This window comes from Pinus tabuliformis, chromosome 5_2, assembly GCF_031772625.1.
Source record: "Pinus tabuliformis cultivar Carrire ecotype Pingquan chromosome 5_2, CPIR1, whole genome shotgun sequence".
NCBI classification, from domain to species: Eukaryota; Viridiplantae; Streptophyta; class Pinopsida; order Pinales; family Pinaceae; genus Pinus; species Pinus tabuliformis.
The window spans coordinates 760,320,890-760,335,867 of record NC_142306.1 but is presented as its reverse complement, the minus strand read 5'-3'; positions in this window follow the sequence as shown (position 1 = coordinate 760,335,867).

The window sequence follows — 14,978 nt, the reverse complement described above, 5'->3', positions numbered from 1 at the left end:
GTGTAGCTCCCATTGTGAAGGGTGATAGGTTCAATTTGAACCAATGCCCGAAGAATGAATTTGAAAGGGAACAAATGAAGAACATTCCATATGCTTCTTCTGTCGGAAGCCTAATGTATTCTCAAGTCTGCACAAGACCTGACATTGCGTTTGTTGTGGGAATGTTGGGACGATATCAGAGTGATCCAAGTTTGGACCACTGGAGAGTTGCAAAGAAAGTAATGAGGTACCTTCAAGGAACCAAAGACTACATGCTTATGTATAGACGGACGGAAAACTTGGAAGTAATTGGCTACTCAAATTCTGACTTTGCTGGATGTGTTGATTCACACAAATCAACATCAGGTTACATTTTTATGATGGCCGGTGGAGCTGTATCATGGAGGAGTGCCAAGCAGACCTTGATTGCCACTTCCATTATGGAAGCCAAGTTCGTCTCCTGTTTTGAGGCCACTTTACATGGTGTATGGATTAAGAGTTTCATTTCTGGGCTTAGAATTATCGATTCTATCTCTAAGCCATTGAGAATATATTGTGATAATTCAGTTGCTGTTTTTATGGCTAAAAACAACAAAAGTGGGAGTCGAAATAAACACATCGACATTAAGTATTTAGCTATAAGGGAACATGTTAAAGAAAAGAAAGTGGTCATTGAGCACGCCAGCACTGAGTTGATGATCGCTGATCCTTTGACTAAAGGCATGCCACCGTTTAAATTCAAGGATCATGTAATGAATATGGGACTTGGTTCCATTATGTAGTTTCTCATTGTATGGACAATGTTATTTTAATGAAATTCTTAATGATTGTGATGTTTTTCCTCATATTTATGTGCACTTTAAGTTGATTTGAGATAATTCATTTAAGAAGGACCAAGAATAAACATAAGGTTTATTCATTGAGAAATTATTGCCACATAAATTATAACAAGAATAAATACATAGTAATACATGGAAGATAATACTCGTCATTAGAGGACTTATCGCCATGATTCATGTATCTATTACTTAATACAGATTGTTATCAATGGGTTTTAAGTTGAGACATTAAGTTTGGAAGTATGGACCAAGTGGGAGAATGTTAAGCTCCATTAATTTTTTAACAACTGCTGCCTACAATTATGGAAGTAAACTGCAGTCTTTCCTTAATTTCTGGAAACCAACTGCAGTAATTTCCTTAAATTAAGGAAATCAACTGCAGTTAATAAATTTATTGTTGGGAGCTATTGAAGTGGTCCATTACTCCATCTGGAGTTCTCTACCTTGATCTGTGGAACACCTGACACATAGCCATCAGAAGCTTGATGGAAGCTTGGCTATAAATTTATCTGTTTGGTCCCCAAGCTTGTATCTCAATCCCCTTCAGTTTTTACACCATCTAGCTGAGAGAGCAGAGCTTGGAAGTGCCTTCAGACTTTTTGTATTCTTTTCTTTTGCTTGGATTGAAGCTGGAGCGTTGTTTTCAGTAAAGAAGCAAGTGGACTGTGGTTTGCAGCAAGAACGTTATCAATGGCTGGAGGTAACTTATTTTCTGGGCATTAACCCTTCATTCCAGTTTTACGATTCTTTAAGTTTTTTCCGCATATACAATCGCTGTTGATAAATTAACATTTGTGGCTCTCAACGCACTCCACTTGTCCCATTTGCATGATGAGCACCACCAACGAGAGTGACGAAAATGAATGGTTGCGCTCTGGTAGCATTGCAGAAGAAGAGGGGCGAAATCACAATCAAGGATTGAAACTTGACTAAGAGTATCGTTGTTCATTTAACCTAAGGCCAATGTTACTTAACTAAAAATGATTTCCTATTAACTTAATACAATAATGAAATATGTGGAGTTTAAGATATATATGACTGTTGTATTGTATTTCTAGGTTATGTATAATTGGATCATGAAGGATTCTCTTCATTTAGTTCTAAATTTTCTTGGAATTTGGTGGGGCCAGATTTATGTTAGCTTATGTGAGGAATTTCGATAGATTATTATTTTTTATGTTTAATTTTTACAGAATATTTTAAAATATTTTTAATAATATATAAATTAAAGGTTAAGGTTTATTGCTAAAGTATTTATGTTTTTTAATTAAATTGATTAATTAAAAAAAAAGGTTATATGAACAAGTGTTATATGAAGTGACTTATGACTTTTTTGTCATATGGTATTCACAAGGCACGGCATTGGCCCATCATATTGTAACAAAGCCTATTTACAGATTAATAATCTATATAGTAAATTGTATGTAAAGAGTTCATATATATATATATATATATATATATATATATATATATATATATATATATGATAATAATAATAAATAATAAAAAAAAAAAATTAACTTGATGGGGGTGAATCCCAACACAAACAATGGACTAAGGTGGTACACCCGCCATCCTAATACAGAGAGAGGAGTAAATGTTGGGGGTGGTGTGGCCACCCCCTCACATGCATAAGCATGGTGGAGCCAATGGCTTACGACCTAATGCATTTTTCATGTGGTGTGATTTATTTTCAAGATTATGTAGGGAGGAAACAACCATACCCCCTTCGTCAGGATTGATGGTTGGGACGAAAGTTGAGGTGAGGACCACTAAAAACTCTCTTGCCTCAACACAAATGGAGAATTTTTATGGTAATTCCTAAAAGGGGTATTGGAGGCATGGATTTCATTACTATACATGTTGCATGTTTGTTTGAGTCTATGGAATTATTGTGGAAGAACACAAGTTGTGCAGTCAGGCGCAGATTATTTGGTGCTCCTCATGTGTTTGGCACCGCGAACCTTGATGTAATTCCTCTATTCGTGAGATTGGTACTTCTCTTAGCATGCAAAAAATGGGTACCTCTTTCTCCCCATTGGGCCTTTGTTGATTTTCATGGTTACTCTTTTAAAAAAAATTGGCATGCCCTCAAGAGGGGTTTCATATGTCTCTAGGTCCATTTATATGCTTGCAATGTTCTAAAAGGCTAACTAGGTTATAGTTTTGGAGTTTCTCCTCGGTTAATATTCATAGTATATCTTTTCTAGTGGCTCTCTTCTAGTTATGGATGACTTTTATTGGCTATGTGCTCTCTGTCTTTTCAACCTCGCTATGCCACCCTTGGCCAGAATCATTCAAATATGTTAACAAAAGTTGTAACTAGGGAGAAACTAAGATTTTGCTTAGTTTCAATTGGTCTTCAAGTATGATGGTGAAGATGAAAAACAAACAGGTCCAAGTGGGAGCATTATCCAATAAGTGAATCATTAGTGGAGTTGTTATAATCAATCACTAAGTGGGAGATTATTGGCTATGGAGCTTGATTATATTCTTGATTCAATGGTCTCATTTTAGCTACATTGGATCCCAATTCCTAATGGGGCAAAAACATCTCCCATAGGATCATTGTTAAGGGGGTCTAAGGGGTGCAATAATGATTTTATGAGCCCCAGTGGTGGGGGTTCGGGGGCAATGTGCCTGAAGCAAAAAATAGATGAAAAATTGTGTTGTAAAATATTGTAATTTTGCAGTCAATATTGGTCGTTCATTATGCGAAAGATATGATGGTAGAAGTTATGTTAATTTAGGGATTTTTCCCCAGAAGGAATCCTTCAGTTTATATGAGGGAATTGTATTACAACTGTGTATTATTATTCTGTGCGAGAAAGAGAGAGGAGACTGTGTGAGAGGGAAGAGGAAATTATACCAGATTTGTTGTAGGTTGTATCTCTTCATTTTGCTACATAATATAAAGGAAGGTTTGGTTGTTTGTCCATGGACATAGTCCAAATTGGGTGAACCACGTATATTTGTGTCTCTTGTTTTATGTGTTTCTATGTTTGTGTTTCTATAATATTTTATGTGTGTCATTGCTCTATTATTTATTTTATAATAGAGAACACTTGGTGTGATGAAGTGAGAAAATGCTAGCATAAGTGCTATGACGATAATAAAAAGGAAAAAAATAAAAGTGGATTTGGAAATTTGTAAACTACATGAGCATATTGTTATAAGAGTTGCTTAGGCATGTGTAACCCTATTAGTAAAGTTTAGATGTAGACATAGGTGTTAGTAAAACTTGAATTGTTCAAAGAGTTAAAGTTGTTTAGTATATTGTATTTGGTTTTTGAGAACATCGTATATGTGACCCATGGTATTACATGCAATGAAGCCTATAGATAAGATAGAAAACCTCTTTAGATGGGGTCTTTTAACTATGCAATAGATCTCTTACAATTTGGTTTTTCCTTTATTGTAGCTTTCCAAGATAAATTGTATGTGATGGTTTATTTGTGGTTACTATATGTTTTACTATTGCTTATTTATTATTTATCTCACATTTTTAATCCTAAAAACTATTATCCAAGCAAGTGGATATCCTATTGTTTAGAATTTAGGATTTGTGAGTAACTAGGATATTTATTGTTAGGTTGATTTTCCTAAGATTGTTGTAATTCCTGTTATTCAGGCATAAATATTGTATCTCAATGGTGCATGGAGTTATCCTTTTATAGTATAGAGAGAATGTAGGATCAAATTGTGAAATAATCCTCATGGGTAGGTACTAGGGTGGTAGGTGTACTCATATTCTAGCTGATGTTGAATTTTTTATTAAGGGGGAATGCGTGAATAAATCTTAAAATATGAGATGGTTGGGACCAATTTATGATTGAGTTTGTGTAGCAGTGTGGTCAAATTATAAGGAGGTAGCTCAACCTTTCATGTATTTTCAAGAGAAAGATGTAATATGAGGTTGTGTACCACATTTTGGAAGACAAGTATGGAAAGGAGAGACAATTGTGGTATTTGTAAATGTTATTCAAAGAAGTAATGGTCATTCCGAGAGTTTTGGATGTAATAGAAACAATAAGTTTATAAAAACAAATGGAGACAATTTTTTTTTTGCATGTATATGGGCATATGGCTATAAGAACTGGCAATACATGCATATCGTAGTAAAGTCTAGAGCTATTGGGGGCCATTCATTTTTTGCATTGGATCTGAAGAATTTCTCTAGCTCAAGTTTAAAGGGGCCATTGTTAGATAAAGTTAATTTGATTATAGAGTCAGAGTTATTTAGTCTATAGTTGATGGTTTTTAAGCATGTTGTATTCGTAACCAATAAGATTGCATATAATGAAACCTATAAATAAGTTAGAAAATTTTCATTGTAAGGTATATTTTGGACATGTAGTGGATTTATTATAATATAATTTTCTCGATTAGATTTTTCTAAAATAAATTGTGTACGATGATTTTGTGATTTTGTGTTGATAGTTTCACGATGATTCTAACAATGGAGTGTAGAAAATGAATTTGAGTGAATTAGATCGTGATTAAAAAGAATTGAAAATGTGAAAATCCTATTTTTTTAAGTTAAAGTAGGTATAATGCTTTTAGTAATTTAAAAAAATAGTTACAAATATTATCTATATATTATTCAATATTGAATAATAATAAAAAAATATTATAATAATTTAAGGAAAATTTATGATTAAATTTATTAAATTACTCCTATTTTATAAATAAAAATTTATAAATATATAAATTAATAAAAACAAAAAGTTACCCCGTAATATACTTAGACTTGGACTTCAGAATTTAATTTCTAACGAATTTTTTTTCTCACACTATCTTTCTTGTTTACTTCAACATCCTATTTTTTTCTCACATTTATCTTTCTTGTTTACTTCAACATCCTAAACCTACCGACATTCATTGGCCATTAAACGTACATGCCTGAACTAATCATTTAAATTATTGCATTGATTTTTAAAAAAACGATAATGAAAAAGTAATTTGCGATTTTATCGCTTAAAGAATAAAGTAGGTTTACTTGGATTTATTTGACGTGATTGATTTCGAAATCGGCCATTAAAATTATGTGGTTGGGTTTTAAAGAAATAAAAGTATGTTGCCATTTTATCGCTTTTAATGGGATTGATTTAGTGTGATTGAATTCTAATCCATATTTTGAAAGCGATTTTGTCGCTTAAAGAATGTATAATCATGTACCACATTTTTAACTTTTCTGCAAATTATGTTTATAGAATATTTTAAAATATTTTTATAGTATATTAATTGAAAGTTAATATTTATTTTTAAAATAGTTATATTGTTTTAATTAAATTGATTGATTAATTTAAAAAAAAGGTTTTATGAACCAGTGTTATATGAAGTGACTAATAGTTTTTGGGCATATAACCAAAGGCATTGACCCATGGTATTGTGAGAAAGCTTATTTACATATTATTAATCTCTATAGTAAAGTGAATGTAAATAGATAAAAATATTGTTTCATGTTTTATATATATATATACCTGATCGGGGTGAATCCCAACATAAACCGTGGGCTAAGGTGTTGCGCTTGCCACCATGTTGCAGACAAATGAGTAAATGTTGGGAGTGGCATGGCTATCCCTTTGCATGCAGAAACATGCAACCCGATCTCAAGGTGGAGCCGATGGCTTACGACCTAATTCATTTTTCGTGTGGTGTGATTTGTTTTCATGGCTGTGTAGGGAGGAAACAACTAGACCCTCGTGTCAAGATCAATGGTTGGGAGGAAAGTGTTGAGAAATCTATATGGCAACACTTAGTGTGATTTCTCTTACTTGACAATGGCTTGTGATATTATATTAACTTCTTCTATTTCGTATATGTTCACTTTCATCAAACAATTACCAAAACCATAAAACAATGAAGATCATAAAAACAATGAACACAAGATGCATGCTCTTAGCTAGGGAAAAACCGCTATGTTAATGGAAAACCCAGTCAAAATTCTACTCTTCTTATAGAAACAACTCGAAATGAGAAAAATCCAAGATCAAAAACCCTAAACGAAGACCTCCTCCAAGCACCAAGTGAGCCCTCCAACAAAAACCCTTCCAACAAGTCAAAGTATGTATGTATGTATGTATGTATGCATGCATGCATGTATGTATATGTATATGTGTATTATACATATACATACATGCATGCATGCATGCATGCATGTATGTATATGTATAATACATATACATATACATATGCATATACATACATGCATGCATGCATGCATACATACATGCATACATATAGATAATAATTTTACCTAATGAGGACGAATCCCAACAAAAACCATGGGCTAAGGTGTTGCACCCACTACCTTGTTACAGATAAAGAAGTGAATATTGGCGGTGGCATGGTTGTCGTTTCCATGCATAAGCATGCAACTTGATTTCAAGGTGGAGATGATGGCTTACGAACTAATGCGTTTTTCGTTTGCTGTGATTTGTTTTCAAGGATGTGTATGGAGACAACAACCAGACCCCCTATGTCGGGAGCAATGGTTGGGAGGAAAGTGTTGAGAAATCTATATGACAAGACTTACAGTGATTTCTCTTACTTGATAATTACTTGTGATGTTATATTAACTTCTTCTTCTATTTCCTATTATTTTCTCTTGCATCAAACAATTACCAAAACTATAAAACTATGAAGATCATAAAAATAATGAACACAAGATGCAGGCTCTCAGCCATGGCAAAACCGCTATCTTAATGGAAAACCCTGTCAAATTCATTCTCTTCTTATAGAAACAACTTCAAATGAGAAATCCAACACCAAAAAACCTAGACCAAGGCCTCCTGCAAGCACCAAGTGAGCCCTCCAAGAAAAACCCTTCCAACTAGTCAAAGTCAAACCAAGTCAACAAGGGTCAAACCCATCCAGAACTACTGCAAACTCAAAATTTCGGTCCCCAGCATCTAAATTTTGGACCTACCATAGATTTTCAACTTCCCCCCTACAACATCTCATAATTTCACATGTGTGACATAAAATAGTCCAAAAACTAGGTTAGAACTTCAATCTTCCTTCCTCCTTGCTTCAACTTATCTCTCCTTTGAAATTCTTGGCTTCTTCCTTGAATTTCTCACTCTGCTATTACACATTGAACTTCTTATTAGAAGGGTTTCTAATGAGGTGGAAATCACTTGTATTTATAACCTTTACAAGGAGTTGAATAACCTCTTCTAGAAAGACATGGACTCGCAGGACCAACTTGTTCTTGGAGGTCAATTTTGACACAAAAATAAATTTTCTTTCTTGTTATAAATAGCCCAATAGGGTCTTATACACAGGAAAAAGACTCCCTTGACTCATGAAATATCTCTTATTGACTTGACAAACCCAAGGATCATGAAATGCATCCTGGACCTAGATGACTACTTAAATAGAGCATGAAACCCATGCTTAAAAAATAATATTTATATTTCTTACTTTGATAGATATATAACATATGCATAATGGAATGAATACAATGACAATTATGAAGACCGGACATGGTTACATTTTCAACACCTCCTTTTAAATAGAGAGGTATTCATAATTGTACAACCGGTACAAGGACTTTGTGAAGAGTTCTCATAAGAAGAGTATCATAAACATCATGCACAATGTTAGGGATATAAGTACCATCTAGGCTAACTTCCAAGGTATCAACCCATCTAGGTAATGTATAGGCTACTTACCAAAGTACCATCCCAACAAGCATACAATTTTAATCTAGGTTACCTGCTAAGACACTAGGTGTCATCCAAGCTACCTGCTAAGACACCAACCTTAACAGGGTTCTATGTATCATCTAGGCTAACTGCCAAGATACCAACTCAACAAGGATCCAGGTGTCATGTAGGCTACCTGCCAAGACATGAGGTTTCATCTAGGCTACCTGAATTATAGTTTTTTGGGCATAAGGTATTGATAAGGAATGGCATTGGCCCATGGTATTGTAAGGAAGCTTATTTAAATATTAATAACCTCTATAGTAAAGTGGATGTAAATATTTAAAAGTATTGTTTCATGTTATATATGTATATATATATTATATATATATATATATATATATATATATATATATATATATATATATATATATATATATAGATATAATTTTACCTAATGGCGATGAATCCCAACACAAATTGTGGTTTAAGGTGTTGTGCCCGCCAGCATGTTAAAATAAAGGAGTAAATATTTGGGGTGGCGTGGCTATCCCTTTGCATACATGAGCATGCAACTTGATCTCAAGGTGGATTCGATGGCTTACGACATAATGTGTTTTTTGTGTGGTGTGATTTGTTTTCAAGGTGTGTAGGGAGGCAACAACTAGACCCCCTGTGTCAGGAGCAATGGTTGGGAGGAAAGTGTTGAGAAATTTATATGGAAACACTTAGGGTGATTTCTCTTACTTAATAATTTCTTGTGATATTCTATTAACTTTTTCTTCTATTTCCTAATATGTTCTCTTTCATCGAACAATTAGCAAAACCATAGAACAATGAAGATCATAAAAACAATGAACACAAGATGCGGGCTCTCAGCCAGGGAAAAAACCCTATCTTAAGGGAAAATGTTACAGGTCTATTTGGGCACATCACTCCCAACATTTAGATCAGTACTTTTAGGGCTCATCAAACCCTAATTCAGTTGCTACATGCCCTAGACAAGTCATCACATTGAATGCCATCATTCCTGAGAGTTTCCTGGCGTGAAGACTTCCTGAAATGACTCCTTGAGGGACCAATGCAGCCTTGGTTAGAGGTAAATGCACTTCATAGCACTTAGGCCCATTCAAGCCTACTCTGCAGAGCACCTAGGGCCACTTTGACCTGCACTGGGCGAGATTGAGTGAAATCTTCATAGGGTTCTAGGAGTATTCCTACATTCTACACCATTGAAGATTCCCACTTATTATCCTCTCCTATGAGCTCGAAAGTAGATAGGGAATGAATCAAATAACCTCCTATCCTCTCATCCCTTCCTCCATGGAAGCTAACACCCAAATTAGAAAGCCATTGAATGCCAATTTATGACAAAACCACTTCCATTTCCTTATAAATTGAGCACTCATCATCGTGATCAAGGGCTGGACTTTGAAGAATTTGTGAGGAGATATTGTTGGTTTGAGGTTTGAGATTGTAAGCAAGTATTGTTATGTTTCCAAAGTGTTGTGCTTTTGGTGTGATGAAGGATGGAACTCAAGCTAGATGAGTGACATGGGATCAGACTTCTTTGGTTGTAACTCTTCCTTCTAATTAATAAAGTTGTTTACACCTATTCCAATATTCTTGTCTTTATGATGATGATCATATGTGTAAATTCTTTCGATTCCATTTGCTTATAGTAGATAGATCTCTTGCTTTGATTGGTTTTGGTCCTTTGTCTATGATTACAGGTACTTATCGAGCGGATTTAGTTCGAGAAGGAATGATGGGAGCTATTCAAAGGAGACAAAGGGAAGTGAAAGATAACAAGTAGGTCTCTTGTCTTATTTATCTTCTATAGGAAAAGGTTAAACTCTTTAAATATGTTGTTCTAGGTGTAGCTACCCACCTAGGGAAATTGTGTTTATCCATAGATGCAAAATTCCACATAACACCCCCAGAAAAATAGGGAGACCTAGAAAGAAAACAAATAAATGTAACCAGCACGAGGTCAGGAGATGGTAAAAGATGGGAGTCATAAGAGGATGCATCTAGTCATCCAAACGAAAATCACTAAGGTAGATGAAACATAGTAAAATGAAAACTGAAAACCAAAATAACCCTCTGCCTCAGAAATATCACATAAACCTCGACACCCAACCCAAGGTTTGGCCCATCAACCGCGTGGCTACCCCACACTTTCTCCATGCAACATTTGTCTTCAAAATCATTTAACACCACGGGGTCCTAGGACATCCATTTTTGTTTTTCTTCAAATCTCATACCAATCACCACCTCCCTTTTCCCCTATTTGGATGTACATGCCTAGGAACTTGTGTCAATTTATTGGAAACTTCAATGAGACTTGTTGAACTGATCCCTGCCTAACATCCCTTTCAATCTCTTTTGCATATGATAATTCAAGAACATAACTCTTAAATGTACCAACAATACCTTCTCGGCAGGGACATAGAAACTACAATGGCACTTGTTACATTTTATTAAGATTTAAAACTATTTATTTATTTGTTAAAGATTTATAATTTTAAATAATTGGAATGATAATATTTTTATAGATAGTTTAGTTTATTCTTGTATACAACTATTTTTTTGAATTTGAATGATTATATATATTTATATAAGCATACACAACCGTTAAATCCAATGATATATATTCACACCTACATAACATTTAATGCACTACTATGCGATGTATATTTTTTTCCTCAGTACATGGTGTACCAACCATGTAGATAAAAAATGTAACCTCTTTCAGTTAATGGTACTTCGGCCACTTATTAATCTATACTATTAGGTTGACTTGACTCAGACATAGCGTTAAAGTTGTTTATTCTAGAGTACATTGTTTTCATGCATGTGGTATTTGTGATCCATGGTATTGCATGTAATGAAGCCTATAAATACACTAGGAAACCTCCATTGTAAGGTTCATTTTGATCATGCAATAAATATATTACAATATGTTTTTTCCCTTATTGTGGTTTGCCAAAATTAATTTCTTGTCATGATTTATGCATGTTGTTGTTATGCGTGACAAGTTTCTTATCATTTATTTCTCTTATATTTTTATCTCTAACAACTGATGTCAAAGCTAGGAGATCATGGCCTAGATAAAGTGGTTGTGGTACCAAATGTTGGTGCATTATATGTTGAGCTTAAAATTAATAGGGAGAGGCCCAATTGGGACCTGATTGTGGATGCAATTGGCATGAGAGCAAATAAAGGTTTGGTAGAGTGTTATGTAGCCATAAAAGCAAGATTTGGAGAGGAGATCACTTGGTGTGCCAAAGCATGAGAATGATAGCATAAGTGCCATGACAACAAAAAAAAAGGAAAATAATATTGGAGATGGAAATTTGTAAACTAAATGGGAATATGACTATAAGAGTTAGTTAAGCTATTGTACCCTTGGTGGTAAAGTCTAGATGTGGACCTAGGTGTTAGTTAAACTTGATTCAATCATAGATTCACAATTATTTAGTCTATTCATGACCCATGGTATTGTACAAAATGAAGCCTATAAATAGGATAGGAAACCTCCATTGTAAGGTGTATTTAGACTATGAAATAGATCTATTACAATTTGGTTTTTCCTTGATTAGGATTTTCCCAGAAAATTTGTGTCATGATTTATATATTTTTTTCAAGGAAAATCATTTTCTCTCTCAACCCAAAGGTGAGAGTGAGGGTCAATACAAAAATATTGATAGGAACATAGCCATTACATCAATGTTTCTCATCTTCATGTCACTGGAATGGAATTGAACTTGGGTGTGGGATATAACAACCATTCTACACAACCACTCCGTTGATTTATGGTAGCATCGGATGTGATATAAGCCTCAAAATTTGCAGGAAGGCTAGGACACATGTATTCCACAATACCCAGAAACTGTTTTGGGAAATTTCACTCGGAATCCATTTTATTAAAATAATTAATTATTTTTAATGGGTGCCTAAGTCTAAACTTAGGAAATTAAAATAATTAAAGGGTATTAATCTAATATGGGTGAAACTTCTAGAAGAAGACAAGGATCATGCCAAAATGATCTGAGCCATTGATTATGATCTAATATAGGTTGTTGGTTCTCAACAAAAGGATTATAAGAGGAGGATTGATGGGCATTTGGAAGACACAATGAGTTGAGATCAGAAAATCGAATTTAAGAAGTGGAGCGGTTGTCGGGGCGAGAATTCGAAGTGATATTCTGCAGTGAGGGGAGGGATAGTCCCCATTGGAGATTTCTCATGATTTGGGAATACTCAGTAGAGGAGGCAAAGAGAGATTTGGGAGAGGGAGCGCAGAGACTAGGCTGGACAATGTAGGTTGACATAGAGGCAGTGTAGAGCCTTGATAAAGTCTGTATTGTTTCTTAAGGAATCGATTTATGAAGCTGGAAGCTGGGGTGTGAGACTGAGAGGTGGAAACTGAAGTTCCTGGGAGGAAAATCAATCAACAAAGAGAGTGATGTTTTCCCTATATGTTGTGACGTTGGGCTAATTCATTGACTGTGGAGAGGTAGCAGAAAGGTAGCAAGGGGCAAGCCATTATGTGGCTAGATCAGTCAAGATTTCCTGTGATAGTGTGAGGTACTTCTCACTATTATTTTGTCAGTGATATTCTCTATACTAGATAGCCAACAAGGCATCTAGAGATTGTATTCAAAAAAGTACTACTTAATAATAAAAACCTCAGCTGTTGCACCGATTTTCTCGCATTGGGCCTTTCCCGGGAATTTTGTCCAAAAATAACGATGTAGTGTGTTGTGTATTTATTTCTTGCTCAGTATCTTGTTTCCACTTATAATTTAATTGGTGAAGGCTGCAGTGTATTATTTTTGGTGTGTACTGTAGGAAACAGTAAATAATTTGTTCAATAATTAACAAATAGAAGGAACTTAATCAGTTGTTGCAGTGGTGATTTGGGTAATCGAATTTCAGACACCCAATAAAACCCCAATAGACATCATGATTTATATGTTGTTTTTGTTTTTGTTGTATATTTTTCTATTTTTGATTTATTATTTATCTCATAGTTTTAACTCCTAACAAATATTATTAGAGCAAGTGGATCTCCTGTTGTGGAGAACATACAGTTTGTGAATAACCAAGAGGTTTATTAGCAGGTTGAATTCCCTAAGCTTGTTTTAAACCCTATAATTCAAGTATCCTTTTTGTAGTATGGTAGCACATGGAGTTATCCCTCACAAGCATAGAGAGGATGTAGCATAAAGTTGTGGGATAAACCACTTGGATAGGTATGAGGGTGGTAAGTGTAGTCGTATGCTAGTTTGATGGTTTTGGAGATGTTAAATTTTTTAGTAAGAAAGAATATGTGAAGAAATATTAAAAGATAATATGGTCGAGACCAATTTATGATTTAGGAGGTTGTGTAGCTGAGTGGACAAGTGAGAAGGAGGTAGCTCAAATTTCCAAGTATTTTCAAGCCAAAGATGAAAAATGAGGTTGTCTAGCACATGGTGGAATATAAGGATGTGAATGAGAGAAATTGTGGAATTCGTAATTTCTCATAAAATAAGTAATGGTCATTGCCATAATTTTGGAGGTAATATCAACAATCACAAAAAAAAAAAAATACTTTCTACATGAAAAAATTTAAATTATATGTAATGCGACACCCTTGTATGCTTTTCCTCTAATTTTAGTAATGTAATGATACTTGATATAATAAAAGAATGTATTTTTATGTAATGGCCTGAAGAGTGGGACCACATATCTGTGATCTAAGAGGGAAGAAGAAAGATAACCCAGGTGGGGTTAGTTGGCACCTTCAATTATTTTTATGGTGCAAATAATAAGAAAAATAAGAGTAAGGGTCTAAGAGGAAAATGAAGAGGCACCTTGAAGAAATAATAAAAAGGAAAATTCACAACAATGTATGGGTTAGACCTTCTGTTGGTGAAGCTCATGAGGAATATGTAAAGAGCTATGAGTTGAGGGAATTAGATTCTTGAAAGAAGAAATCGTGACTAGGAGTGCAAGAGGATTAAGAGGAAATGAGAATGAGTTATTTCCGAGGACTAGTTGAGAAACCACTCTTCGGGTGCTTGACACAACTGTTAAACCACCCATTGTTTTGAATTTTGATGTTCCTGACTAGCTGATAAACCACCCAATGTCATATGTATTTCCTATCCTCTGTGGATTGAATAAGGCTTCTTGCTAAATTTTTGAAAGTAGATTCCCCTTAGATCATGGATCTGGCATAGGGGTGACTGTCGTAAGTGATTATGGCTATAGTAGCTCTATGGTTGGCTGGAAAATTGAAGTCTCACCTTTAGTTTTCCATTTTTTTTTATTGTAAATAAGATGAAATGGAAAAGGTTGATAATTTCTCATGCTTAATATCTATCTTCTTTCTAGTCCCAGAAGATGGGTGGAGTATCCACCTGAAACGTTAAACAGGGAAAACTTCCACACAATTCATGTATGAAAGTTTCAAACAGATATAATGAGGTGAGAACTGCAGAATTAAAGAATTTCT